Here is an 11,008-nt window from a genome sequence, read left to right as displayed (position 1 = left end):
GGGGAAACCAGGGGAAAAACCCCTTTGGGTACCCCATTGGGAAATGAGCGGCTGACAAATTAGCCCGGGGGGTCAAGGGCAAATTGGCCCTTTACATAGTCCTAAGATCTCAGGTGTTTTGTGTCTCTTATAAAAGCAAAAATCATCTCCTGTGGCAAAGTGAGTGACCGCCTCCAACTCCCAAACAAAATAAACCAAAAATAGAACTGTGGGACACAGCCCACAAGAAGGAGAGAAGGGAGGAGGTGGTGTTGGCCCGCCTTAGGGTCAACACAACAAGATTTACCCACCTCCCTCCCTACATTGAAAAAAGATTCCCCCCAAGATACCACCCCTGCAACACCATCCTTACCCTTAATCATATCCTCACAGTTTGCAATAAATACAACACGCAAAGACAAAGGATAAAAATTATTTCCAAATAAAAAATAAAGAATTTACACTAATAAACATCCTATCAGATGATGAAAAAATCATCAGTAAAGTAATCACTTTTTTAAGGGAGACAAAACTTTATGACCTTATATAGTTTGACTGAATAAATAGGATCCATTGGCTTAATAACCTTGGCCACATGCCGCCAAGAAATCCAACAAAGAAGAAGAAGAAGCGGGAGTAGGCAGGGGTATAGGTTGTAACGTCCTCATAGCGGCCGATGTATAGCCGGTGGAAGCTATTGCGGTCGTAAGGACGAGGTTTTAAAGGCAGTAAGGTGTAATATTTAAATTTTTAATTTTTTTTATAATAAAAATCGAGTGCTCCTTTATCTTGTTTTAGGTTCTGGTTTTTGCGTTCATTTCTTGGGTTTTTTTAATGTTTACTTTTTGGTTTTTTACCAGTTTACGTGTTTGTGAAAAGGGGTCCGTGTTTTATAAATGTGATTTTAAGATCCGTGAGTGAAATTCCTCTTTTTACATAACCCTTTTTTAAGAGACCAAAAATACCCCTACTTGGCTACCTGTGGCAAGCAATTGACTACCTTCTATCAGCCCTTAATGCTGACACGCACTCCCCTCGGATTTTAACACGCTTACCAGACAAAATTATTATAACTGTAATAATTATAGTAATAGCGATAATGATTAAAATTGATATTATTTATTACTATAATTGTTGTTGTTATTATTACTATAATTCCAAAAATATAAATCATATCTGCAAAAATTATGATAATAATGATAATGATGATGATCAATAATTGCAATAATGATGATAAAGATGATTATGATAATGATTATAATTATAATGATGATAAGGATAATAATGATGATAACGATGATAATAATGATGATTTTGGCAATTATTAGGGTAATAATGATACTAATTATCAGAATTGTATTAATCATGACAGTTATGATGATAAAGATGGGAATAATGAGAATTTTGATAAAATTTCTTTATTTTCATTTTTGTTTTTTGTTGTTATTAGCATTATTATTATTATTATTAATTTTATTATTATTATTATTATTATTATTATTATTATTATTATTATTATTATTATTGTTATTATTATTATTATTATCATTATTATAATAATAATAATAATAATTATTATTATTATCATTATTATTATTATAATAATAATTGTTAATGCTAAAAAAAATATTATAACTGGAATATTAACAACAACAACAACAACAACAATATTATTATTAGTATAATTGCAAAAAAAAAAAAAAAAAATATCTGTGGTAATTACAATGATAGCGATAATAATTAAAGGAATGATATACGTAATTATCGTAAAATCGTTATTATTGCTACTATTCTTGTTCTTATTATCATTGTTATTATTAGTATACTGCAAAAAAATATATCATAACTGCAACAATTGCTATAATAATGATAATAATGATAATAATTGCAAGAATGATGATAAAGTGATAATAATGATGATGGTTACGATAATAATGATGTTAATGATGATGATAATAACAGTAATCTTGTCCATCTTTAATTTTAAAAAGTCGAAAAAGCAGCAAAATCTAGCTAAATATAGTCTTTTGAGCATATATTCCAAAATGCCGTTTTTTTTCAATTTCAATGATGATGTTGGTAAATATTAGGGAAATGATGATAATTATTAGAAAAGTATTATCATAATTATAATGATGATAAAGATGCGAATAAAGAGAATTTTAATAAAATTCATTTTCATTATTATTTTTATCTTATTATTATTTATAATAATAACAATAATTTAAAAATTATTATTAATTATCATTATTATGATTATGATATGATTATGATTATGATTTGATTTAGATTAGGGTTATTGTTATATCATTTTTATTATTATTATCATTATTATTATTATTATTGTTTTTTTATTTTTATTATCATTATTTTTTTATTTTTTAAAAAAAAAGGGTTTTGAACGTAATGATAAAATTATGATATAAAAAACAAAATAGTTATTATAGATTTCTGTTTTTTTACTTTTGTTTTTTACAATATTACTAACTTTTTACTAGGAAACGAAAAAATTTAAAACTGTTTAATTAAAATTATCGATAAAATTAAAAAAGAAGATATACAAATTATCTAAAATCTTTATTTTGTTTTTGTTTTTATAAAAAATTATTGTTTTATTTTTCGTGAAAATTGGAAAAAAAAATTTTTAAACTGAAATAAAAAAAAAGAATGATGATAAAGATTATAATTGAGATGAATATTTATGATGATAAAATAATAATGAGGGTAATTAAGTTTTTAAAAAATCGTTCCTTTTTTTTTTTAAAAAAAGAAAAAAAAAAAAATTTTCCAAATTTGTAATAAAAATATCATAAAATTTTTATATATCATTATTTTGTTTTTATTACATTTTATTATTTTTTTTTTGGTAAAAATATAATAAAAATAAAATTAAAAAATGAATATAAAAATTTTAAATAAATGTAAAAAATTAAAACAACAACATAATAATAACAATAATAAAAATTATGAAAATAATAAAAAATAACAAAATAATCCAATATAATAATAAAAAAAAATAATAATAAAAATAACAATAATAATTGATAAAAAATAAAAATAATAATAAAATAATAATAATGAAATGAAAATTCTATAAAAATTCTCTTATTCTCCCCTTTTACTTTTTTATTTCATGTTTAATAAAATTTAGAAAATTATTATCTTTATTACCTAATTTTTTCCAAATCATCATGAAATTGCAAAAAGGGCTTTTTGGAATATTTTCTAAAAAAATATTTTTTTTTTTTGGGTTAATAATTGCAGCTTTTTTTACTTTGATTTTTTTTTTTTTTTTTTCTCTTTTTTTTAAAAGGGAATCATCAGTATCATCATTATTATCGTTATCATCATCGTCATGTCATATCTCTTATTACATCTTTATTTTTATTACTGTAATTTTTATACATTGTCGTCAATATTATCATTTTTATTGCAATTATTGCTTATGAAACATTTTTTTTTTTATTTAAATAAAAAAAAAAAAAGTGATAAAAAAAAAACTTTTATAAAAAACTTAGTTTCACGGGCGCCCCAAACCGCGTCCCCTCGCTTGTTCCTCCGTCACAGTCAGCGCGTCATGTTTGCCCAGTCCCTTCATGTTAACACAGCCCGGGTTTCCCCTTTTTCATTTTACAATGTTTCGCAAGAGAAAAGACCACTGGCGTAGCACTACCCCCCCCATAAAGCAACGACCCGTCTGCTCTGACATCCCAAAACCCTAAAACAAACTACAAAAATTTTTAATAAATTCCCTCGGGAACAAACAAAATTTTCCAAACAAAAAAACCGTAATTGAAATCATTCCGAAAACAAAAATCTTTATCCACGTGGTTTTCTTCGCTCTCGCAGGGGGCGCTCTGGGGGGGTGGGGCGGCGGTGTTTGGGGCAGTGGCCCCCAGGGGGGTATCTCCTGTCCCAAGACCGGGCTCATGTCACCATTGACGTCTTGCTCGCCCTCACCGTCCAAATGCTGGGCCTCTTTTGGGTCACGTCTCCACGTCCTCATCGCCGCTACTGGGGCTAACGCCCTTTTCTTTTTCCCCAGGCGCCAGGAGTAGTTCCGGCCTGGTAACAAAAGCGGGTGCGCCAAGTCCCGGGAAGTCAGAAACGGCCCCACACCAAACCAACCCCTCCCCCCCGACCCCCTCTTCGGGAGCTCCACTTCCTCACAATGCCCAGCTTGCACCGCGGCACCTTCGGCCCTTATTGAGAAAAACTGATAACCTCCCCCTGGTCCAACAAGGCCCGCCCAACCGCTATGCCTCAGCCGCTGCAGTTTTTGGATGGGCTCCCGGGGCCCTCTACTCCAGGCTCACTTTTGACAGTCGACCCCGATTTAGACCTGTCCTGGGCAAGGTGCTCGCTCAGCCGAAACACCTCTGCAAGAAAACCTTGGAAGCAAGGGCCCTCTTCACCGTCACCCTCCCCAGCTTCCGCCAAAGGCAAACACACGCCTTTTACTCTGCTCAGGTGCAGCCCAAAAGCATGCTCGTCCAGATCGAAAATACCCCGGCAGCCGCTGCCCGTGCCCCCACGCCATAGAGCCTCCATGGCCCCTTGAGCTGCACCATCCCCCCGGGAACCACACATCCCCGGGGTGCGTCTGGAAGTACATATGGCCAACTATCGGCCCCGCACTGGGGTCTTCTCACCCCCAGTGTCCACGGGTCAGGCGGCAGGGTTCCCATCTTTGGGCCCCTCCACCTGCATCTGCGGGTTTCACGGAGTTTACTAAAATTTGGGGCCCAGGAACCGAGGACGGGTGGGTTTTTGGGCCCCCCCACCCAGCCTGTCCGTGTTTTTTTGCCTGTACCACTTCCTTAGCCCTTAGGCTGCCTCGGATGGTGCCCAAACCCACCACAGTCCTTTCAGCATGCGGAAAACATCAGAATCCCCCGGTTGAGAGGACGGTTTTCCGCTCCCCTACCTGACTACTCTTTCCCCACCTCTCCGCACCCCCAAACCAAACCTTGAAAGGGGCTCAGGTCACCTTCCCAAAGCTCCTTCTCCCTTTACCTTCCGCCCCGGAGGTCACGGCGGGCGAGCGCTGGCCCCGGCACTGTTTTCCTTCAGGAAAACCGAAAATCCAAAGGGCCCCCGTTGCCCCCCTGCGGTCCTCAGGGTGTGCCTGCTTGATTTAAATTTTTAGCGCTGGTCCGCAAAACGTCAACAAAAAAAATCGCGGGCCCGGACACAATCATCTCCCACAGCCGAGGGTACGACTCCTTACCATGCCTCCCATCCCGCGCAGCGGGACGTGTCCGCCGTCAGGGGTTTTGCTTTTCAGTGGGCCCGATAAACCCGGCCTGTGGTGATGCCGAAAACGGGGTTTCAAAGCCCACCACACTGGGGGGGTTAAAAGGCTGTTGGGATGCCGGCAGACCCCAAAACTTCCACCGCGGGCCCCTTTCTGTTACCAGTGCAGGGCCTTTTCTTCCCGGCTCCAGCCCCGGGGGATGCCAGCTTTTTAAAAAGGGGGAGATGCCCCCAGGCCCCTTTCCCCTTTACTCAGCGGTTTAAACCCTTTAAGAATGTCTGGAGGGCGAGGGTGCAGGGGGGAGAAAGCGTCCCTGAACTAAAAACGCCCGGGGGGGGGGGAAGGGGGTGAGGGGGGCAAAAGGGGGGTTTTACCCGGGGCCGAGTTTTCCCCCCCTAACCCAAGGGAGGTTTGATGGGTCCCCGCCTTCTGCACGACCACTGGTCCCAACGACGCTGCCGGGGCCCGGGGGGTTTCCTGCCAAACCCGGCAAACCCCGTAAATCTGACATCGGATCTGTTGCCAGAACCCCGTCTGCCTTTTCTGCTTGCAAAAGTACTACCTCGTGACGCCCCCTTTCTCCTTTATTCCCCCTCAGGCCCCGACCCGCCCCTTTGAGTCTCCTCTCTATCGCACTCTTCACGCTGTTGCAGGCCTTGTCAGTGACGCTGGTTTCATCTTCAAGATGGGGAAATGCTCTGTAGCACCTCACCCAAATCGGCAGAACTATTCCTCTGCCTTCCTTTCCTGCATTTGACGAGATGGTGCGCCTGTCGCGTGCCCTCGTCCTGCTCTTTGCCCCTTTTTGCCTTTCTTCCCCAACCCGGCAGCATGGCAGTGATAGGTCCTTGGCCGGCTTTACCCCATCGTGCCTGCCTCAGCATAGCCTCCTCCCCTCATGGCTGCCGCCTCTTTTGGACGACATATAAATCGGCGCGTCTCATTGTCAAAAATCACAAAACCCACTCCGACCCATTTTTTACGCCGGCCGCCTCGTCTCTCTCTGCCACCCAACAGGCAGGGGTAGCAGACAGCGGTACCCAGGGTCTGAAAACTGAACACTCCAAGAGGCACCGAGCACCACACGCCCAGAACCCCAGGAGGGAAACGCCAAAAAGGCGAGGCAGGGCACGAAAAAAACACAAAATACAGTCTTTCCTTATTTAACCCCAAATTATTTACCGTACACTTTTCTATAGGCAAAATACAGGGGGAAACCAGCAGTCCCTGCACGATAAGCTTTAACGGGGAAAACAAAATTTTTCAGGTCACAAAATCACCACGAGGTCTTTACAGGGGCACACCCAAACCCCGGGTTTTCGGCTTTTTCCTCCGCTCCAGTCAGCTGGGCTGTTTTCCCCGGTCCCTTTTGTTAACACATGCCCAGCATCCTTTTCATGTTTAAAACATGTTTCGCACAAGAAAAGACCACGGCGTAGCATAATTTATCATTATTTTAATAATTTCGTTTTTTATTGTAAATTTTACAGTCATATATTTTTTTTTGCAAATTTTACTGATAAAAAAAGAAAAAAAAAAAAAATAATAAAAAGAATTAAAAAATTTTCAAACTATTATTTTATTTTCATTAATTGTTATTTTCAATTTTAAACATTTTGTTGGAATGTAATAATAACGATAAAATGAAATAATAATAATAATAAAAAAAATAAAATAAACAAAATGTTATGTAAAGATGATAATAATAATAATAAAAAAATAATATAAAAATAATCAAATGATAACAGAAACAAAAAATAATTTAAAAATAATAATAAATAAAAAATAATAATTAAAAAAAAAAAATAAAAATAATATAATAATAAATTAATTTTTATTATTTTATAATAAAGAAATTTTAAAATTCTCATATTCCATATTTACATCATTTTGTCATTAAAAACGTTTTGTAATTTTATCTTATTACCCTTTAATAGCCAAATTACATTGAAAACTAAAACTCATTTTGGGGTACATTTTGAAAAAACACATTTTTTGCCTTTTCCGATTTTTTTTTCTTTTTAATTTTAAAGGGAAAAGATACTGTTATTCTCTCATTTTTCATCATTATTATCTCCAAATTTTTATCGTTTTATATTTTTCATCAATCTTCAATTTTTTGCATTACATTATTATTGCAATTTTGCAGCACAATTAAAAAAATTTTTTTTCATTATAATAATAACAACATGTTAGTAAAAACAATGATATTATATAATTTCTTTTTAAATATTTCGCTATTATTTATTGTTACAGTTTATAAAACTTTTTTTTTAATTTTATTAATAAAGTAAAAATGTAATAATAAAAAAATATATTTTATGGAACTTTATTATCATATCTAGTTATTTTATAGTTTAACATTTTTTTTTATGATAAAATAAAAAAATAATAAAAAAAACAATTAAAAAATAAAATAATAATAATAGATAATAATTTAAATTAATATCAAAAATAATATGTAATAAAAATAATGAAATAATAAAATATAAAAAATAATAAAATAATAATATAAATTTTTAAATTTTTATTACAAAATAATATAACTATTATAATAACAATAATAATAATAATGTAATAATAATTAAAACATTATTTTATATCTTCGTTTGTTTTTTTTATATTTTATAATATATTTTTGTAATGATGATGAATAAAAATAAAAATAATATAAATAATAAAAATAATAATAATAATGTAGAATAAAAATAATAATAATATAATAAAATAAAGTAATATAATAATAATAAATAATAATTTAAAACCAAAACGTAATAATATAGAAAAAAAATAAATAAAAAATGAAAATGTAAAAAAAATGATAATAATAAAACAAAATAATAATAAAAAAAAGTTTGAATTTTTTATGTAAATTCTCACTCTTCTAAATTTTCATGATTTATCAATTTCTAAAACCCTAAAAATTTTAAAATCTCACTAAAACCAAAAAAACGGCTTTTTGGAATTTTCTTCTAAAAAAGACTATATTTCGCTAATTTTGGGTTTTTTTTTGTTTTGGGAATTTTGTCTAATTTTTTTTTTTAATCATATATAGACACGATTTATTTTTTCATCATCCCATCTTTTAATCTCATTGTTTTTGTTATCATCTCTTTTTATCATTCCCCTCATTTTTCTCAAATATTATCATTATGCTATAATTATCATTTATCATTTTAAAATTTATTATTGTAATTATAGTATAATTTTGCAAAAAATTATATTTTTTTTTTGAAATTTTTACTACTAATAATAAACAGCATAAAAATACCAATAATAGAAAAATAAAAAGATTTTATAAAAATTATTATATCATCTTTGAATTATTCGCTTTTATTTATTATTACAGTATAATTTTATTTTGAAATTTTTAAATAAAAAATATAATAATGATAATAATAACAATAGTAATAATATTATTATTAAATAACTAATTTTATTATTGCTTTTTATTGTTATTTTTACGTTTTAAATTTTTTTTGGTAATAGCAACAATAAATAATAATGATAATAATAATAATAAGAAAATAAAATTTAAATAAAAAATAAAATTTTTATCAAATTTCATTTTTTATCATTTTTTATCTCATTATTTCATGACCTAAACATTATTTTTTTTTCATTATTATTTTAATTATTGCGTTATGAAATGCTTTTGAAATTACTTATAAAAACAACTTAATAATGATTAAAAATAATAATAACTAAAAAATTTTTTTTTATAATAATTATGTATATCTTCTTCAATTTTATCGCTCTTTTGTAATTTTTTTTTTTTTTCTGAAATTATGCTTTATAAAGGAATTAATGATAAAATAACAAATTTATAATAATTTATTATAAAAAACTATTTTTATTATTTTTTCTTACTGTTTTTAAACAATATTGCTTTTTTTTAGTAGTAATAATTTAATAAAATTTTTATTATTAATGATAATAAAAATAATAATAAAATAATAATATAATAATAATAAAAAATATATAATAAAATAAAATAAAAATATAAAATAAAAACAACAATAATAAATTCGACCTATAAATTTTAAAAATTATTTCATTATTACCCTAAAAATTTCCAAAATTCATTGAAATGAAAAAAGGGGCATTTTGGAATATATTCTAAAAGTCTATTTTCGCTAATTTTCCCATTTTTTTCGACTTAGGGTTTTTTTTTCCCCCTTTTTTTTAATTTTTAAGTGACACGTTACTTTTTTATCATCATTTTTTCAGTTTTCATCATTTTTGCTCATTAATCATCATCAAAAATTATTTCATTATTATTGAAAGTATTGGTTATATAATGTTTGCAATTACCAAAAAATACAACAAAAAAAGAGAAATAAAAATAAAAATAAAAATTTAGAACTCTTTTTAATAATTTTGTTTATTCTTTAATTATTTCGCTATTAATAAAATTCCTACTTTATAATATATTTTTTTTGCAATTTACTAAAAAGGGAATTTAAATTTATATATTAAAAATAAAATAAAAATAATAAACAAAATAATAAATATATAATATTTATTTTTATTTTCTTTATTATGATATTTACTTTAAAAAAATTTTGGGAAATAATAATAAAAATAATAATATGTAATATATGTAATAATAAAATAATAATAATAAAAATAAAAATAATGATAATAAAAAAATATACAATACAAAAATCAACAAAAACAATAAAAAAATAAAAAATACTATAATTAAAATAATAATATTTTTAAGATGTAAAATAATAAAAATAAAATAAAAACTTTAATTAAATTTTATTAAATTGAAATTATCTCATCTTTATATCATTTTTGTCATGATTATCGTTCTGATTTTATCATTAAAACCCTTACTTTCCAAAAACATCTTGAAATCGGACCAATTACTGTTATCCCCAAACTCATCATCATTATCATAATTATTTGTTACGTCACATTTTAAAAAAATTCATCATTTAATCATCTTTATCATTTTTTTTGCATTATTTCAAACTTATATCAATTATCAAAATTTGTAATTATTGCATTTTTTAAAAAAAATTTGTTTTTGTAATTATATTAATAATAACAACAATAATAAAGTAATGATATAATAAAAAAATAAACGATTTATAATAATTTTGTATATCATTCTTTTTAATTTTAAACGCTATTTATTTTTTTTATTAGTTTAATTTTTTTTTTCCCATTATATATAAAAAAAAAATAAGACACAATAGTAGTAATAATAGTAATATATTAACTATTATTATTATTTTTTTATTATATTAAATTTTTTTATTTTTATAATTTTTTTGGGGAAGGATGATTATAATATAAAAAAATAATAATAATATAATATAATAAAATTATAACAATAAGATAATAAAAATAAAAATATGATAATAAAAATTTAAAACCGTTAATAAAAAAGATAAACAATAATAACGGTATCAAAAAAAAAAAAAAAAAAAAAAAAATCTCTGGGTAGAAATTTTCGAAGGTTTTAACTAATTTTGGGGGGCTGATTTTGTTTCTACATGGGTTTTGTTATTATTTCTTTTTTACCTGCTCTTTTTTTTGGGGGGGGGGGCTTGCTTAAGATGTGGGAATTGGGGAAAATTTTAAAGAACAAGTGATTAGGGGAAAACTATTTTTTGTATTGTCTGCAGGAATGCTGGATCTAACATGGCCCCTTACACTAAGAAAAACATGCTCGAATTTTCCAAAAAATTTTGCACACTGGAACTTACTTTTAAAACTCGGAGGGGCAAAAATTACTGACTTTGTTAAAAGCGTGTA

Source organism: Penaeus monodon, unplaced genomic scaffold (genome assembly GCF_015228065.2).
Source record: "Penaeus monodon isolate SGIC_2016 unplaced genomic scaffold, NSTDA_Pmon_1 PmonScaffold_89, whole genome shotgun sequence".
Lineage (NCBI taxonomy): Eukaryota > Metazoa > Arthropoda > Malacostraca > Decapoda > Penaeidae > Penaeus > Penaeus monodon.
This window is presented reverse-complemented; position numbering follows the sequence as displayed.